The sequence below is a fragment of the Palaemon carinicauda genome, unplaced genomic scaffold, assembly GCF_036898095.1.
Source record: "Palaemon carinicauda isolate YSFRI2023 unplaced genomic scaffold, ASM3689809v2 scaffold155, whole genome shotgun sequence".
In the NCBI taxonomy this organism is placed as follows: domain Eukaryota; kingdom Metazoa; phylum Arthropoda; class Malacostraca; order Decapoda; family Palaemonidae; genus Palaemon; species Palaemon carinicauda.
The window spans coordinates 245,496-249,838 of record NW_027169092.1 but is presented as its reverse complement, the minus strand read 5'-3'; the positions used below and the strand labels follow the sequence as shown (position 1 = coordinate 249,838).

At 39.1% G+C, this 4,343-nt stretch overlaps 1 long non-coding RNA gene across 1 annotated transcript; it reads right to left on the bottom strand.

Annotated features, from left to right (window-relative positions):
- Positions 1–620: 620 nt before the first annotated feature.
- On the bottom strand, positions 621–4,343 carry LOC137635652 (uncharacterized). The gene is made up of 2 exons (XR_011042748.1): positions 4,055–4,343; positions 621–877 (listed from the first exon to the last, which is right to left on the bottom strand). It is a non-coding gene; the product is annotated as an uncharacterized lncRNA (long non-coding RNA).

Here is a 4,343-nt window from a genome sequence, read left to right as displayed (position 1 = left end):
ATGTGGAGAGGAAAAATCTACGGACCTAGATGAACTTCTCCTTACCCTATCTCTCTCTAGTCTGCGTGTATACTTATCATATTCGATAAAATCGAATTCCGAAAGGCCCACGCATTCCTCACACCGATCTCCCAATTGACAGGTTTTACCCCGACAATTGGAACAAACAGTATGAGGGTCGAGAGAAGCCTTTGGAAGACGCCTATTACAGTCCCTAGCATTACACTTTCGAAATCTAGGTACTTGAGAAGGGTCGGCCATTTTGAATTAGTCAAAGAAAATTCCAAAAACAAACCAAGTCATCAACAAATAATCCGATTCAATAAAGAGTTCAAGAGTTTATGTTGAGGAAAAACACCTGTACTGCAAAAGCTCAAACCAAAATAAAGAACTTCACCAAATATGATGGGAAAACTCCAGGTTCTACAGCGAGTATAAGTACGTCTTGTCGTCAACGTCGACAGAGAAGAATTGAAGGTTTTGTTTACATTCAAGAGTGGTATCTGGCCGACAGTTGGCGCTGGTGGGCACACCCGCAACCTGCATAGCGATCACTCGCGAGTTTTTTGAGTATGTTGTCTGTCGAGCCGCAGAGTTGCAGCTATTATATATTCCCCGGCTAAGTTTAATATTTAAAAATGTAATACAAACAGAAATCTGTTTTCCTTTACAATGCTAGGAAATAAATGTAAGAATCATTTTACATAAAAAAAAGAGAGGAGTGGGGGGCGTACGGGTCTACTGGAAGCAAAAAGGGGGCGTCAGGTAAGATAGTTTGGGAGCCAGCAGGTCCAATCCCAGATAGATGTGTGGTTGGGCGTCACGTGGGGGGTTGGACTTGCCAGGCTGCTGTTCTAGCGCTCATCTTCATATGATGCTGGAATTGAAAAAAAACACCATTAGCCTTTATAAGGGAATAAATCGGAATTTCACTCTAAAGAAAACAACATATGAATATGCAACAGATCTCACTGTGAAAATAGCTTAAAGACATATCAGGCAAATTGTTTATGGTGTTGATTAACATAAAAAAAAAAGGGGGAGGACTTTTCTTCTCTTAGCTCCGCCCAACCTGATGAGGGATTCAGCCGACTTTGGTTGGTACTGCACCACAAATGAAACTTCACATGCGAAATCCCCTACTGCTGCTACCTCAGCTATCACCAAGGCGACTGGAGGAAGGAGCAAGGAAGGGCCTATCGGAACTGCGTCATAATAGCTTAACCCTCATTATTATTTCTAGCACACACTTTTGCTTCTCTCACATCTAATCCTCCTATCATATATAGCTTTCTTCACTCCATCCATCCACCCATACCTTGGGCTCCCTCTTTTAAATCTCCCAGCAACTCGTGCATTCATCCCCTTCTTAGCAATGGCTATTTTCCATTCTCTACATGGCCAACCACCTTAATACATTCTTATCCACTAAAGCAGTTATTAATTTCTTATTATTATTATTACTAGCTAAGCTACAACCCTAGTTAGAAAAGCAAGATGCTATAAGCCCAAGGGCTCCAACAGGGAAAAATAGCCCAGTGAGGAACATAAACAAGAAAAAATTAAATATTTTAAACAGTAACATTAAAATAAATATTTTTTATGTAAACTATAAAAATTTAACAAAACAAGAGGAAGAGAAATTACATAAAATAGTGTGCCCGAGTGTATCCTCAATCAAGAGAACTCTAACTCAAGACAGTGGAAGACCATGGTACAGAGGCTATGGCACTACCCAAGAATCTGTAAAGAATATGCCGGACTATTCGGTGCATGTGTGGGCAAAGAAATGGTGAACAGTAACCAGAGAGAACGATCCAATATAGTACTGTCTGGCCAGTCCAAGGACCCCCATAACTCTCTGGCGGTAGTGTCTCAACAGGTGACAGGTGCCCTGGCTAACCTACTACCTATAAAACAATAAAAGTGAAGATGTCATTATAAAAAGTTAATGGCTTTCAGATGACCTGCTTCTGAAATAAATCTGAAAATACCGCTAGCAAAGTATGACACGTCTATGAATTTTGGCAAAGATGAACCTGTCATCTTTATCCTGAGCCTCAAATAGATAATGCATATGTTTCCTTTGAAGAGGGGCATTCCATCAACAAATGCCTCACTGTCAAGGGTACCAAACGGTCATTTCAATATGGCTGGTATTTGCAAGAATATAGGATTACTTAACCCTTTTACCCCCAAAAGGACGTACTGGTACGTTTCACAAAACCCATCCCTTTACCCCCATGGACGTACCGGTACGTCCTTACAAAAAAATGCTATAAATTTTTTTTTCATATTTTTGATAATTTTTTGAAAAAATTCAGGCATTTTCCAAGAGAATGAGACCAACCTGACCTCTCTATGACAAAAATTAAGGCTGTTAGAGCAATTCAAAAAAAATATACTGCAAAATGTGCTGGGAAAAGGGTTAAAATGTTTGACAAAGAATACCTAAAAGTTATAAGATGGAGCAAATATGCAGGGAGGAAAATAGAATTAAATTTATGGAAAAAAATCTGACAAAGAGAAAAAAACAGAAAACTAAATTTCTACTACCACCAGGACCTTATTTGGAACACCTTACTTAAATTCTATTAAATATGTATTTTCAACCTTTTTTTTCTATAATATACAGTAGCTGAAGTAGTTTACTTTTAATTGACAAACAATTTTGAATATTTTGCAAAATTATCACACAAACAATAGAGGGAAAAAAAAGGGATTTTAACGAAGGAAAAATCTATTTCTGGGCGAGAGACCCGTGTCGCCCAGTGAAATGCTCCTTAAGCACCATTTCTAAGGTATACAACTGCTATATATTACCAGAGAAAAAATTGCATGGGAATGCCAGGTTGAACCCAGCTCGCTCACCTGTATAAGGTGTCGATATAATACTGGGGCGCGATAAATCACAACCAGAGGCCTCGCACCATTTAGATATCTCCTGTCAAAATCCCCGAACAGCGAGGTGCCGTTCAACCTCGTACTGCTACTAGTCAACCCACGCCAGTGACGACACTCCTTTATTAGCACGCAGTTTAATAACCGTTTTTTGTCTGGTGTGTGTATTTCGCTGGTTTTTCTCTGGTTTTACCTCAAGATGTCCGACTCCACTGTCACTACATCTAAGTTAAGAACCAGATCTATGAGTTTTGAGATTTTGGAGGGGGCCTTGCCCTTTTTTGTTTATATTATTCAGCTTATTATTCACAACCTTGCTGAATGGAAATTTCTGGACTTTAAGAGTATTCAATGGTGATGTGAAGGGAGTAGAAATCTATCAGGCTGTTCAAGGAGTTGAGGATAGACACTCAGACTACATTGTTAATTCCAAATAAAGGCCTTTATATCAATGAAACCACAAGATTTTACTAATTCTTTCCTCTAACCCTTGAAGAATAATTCTTTCATACCCTGAAGAGATACTTTTAACTTGAGATTGAGAAAGACATAGGGAGAATGGGCATGCTAGTCCTAAACCCTTCTTCCCAAGCCCTCCCACAGTGAAGGTCTAAATCAGTGGTTCCCAAACTTGGGGGCGCGCCGCACTAGGGGGGCGTGAGGACGATACAAGGTGGGCGTGAAGTCATCTGCTCGAAATTACTTTTTTAATAGAATAATGAAATCATTAAAAGAACAAATATCTGTCATTACATACATGCATCCATCTCACTAAATTTGACCAGAAATTGTGCCTTAGCCTCATAAGTATTTCCAAATATTATATGCCATGTTTTCAAATTATCTATTCTTAAAATTGCAACTCAATTTTGCCAATTTGCTAATGTTCAAACTTTTTTTCGCTCACTTTGAACCAAATGTTTCGTTTTTAGTTACTGGAATGTACTATTATTTGTTGGAGTGGCTTTCATTATTAAAATGTAATACAAACAGAAATCTGTTTTCCTGTACAATGCTAGGAAATAAATGTAAGAATCATTTCATATAAAAAAAAAGAGAGGAGTGGGGGGGCGTAAGGGTCTACTGGAAGCAAAAAGGGGGCGTCAGGTAAGATAGTTTGGGAACCACTGGTCTAAATGAATATGATACTCACTATACACGGTAATGGGTGGAGAAGTTTTCTGGCCTTTGCACGGCAGCAGGTCCAATCCCAGATAGATGTGTGGTTGGGCGTCACGTGGGGGGTTGGACTTGCTAGGCTGCTGTTCTAGCGCTCATCTTCATATGATGCTGGAATTGAAACAAATCACCATTAGCCTTTATAAGGGAATAAATCGGAATTTCACTCTAAAGAAAACAATATATGAATATGCAACAGATCTCACTGTGAAAATAGCTTAACCCTTTTACCCCCAAAGGACGTACTGGTACGTTTCACAAAA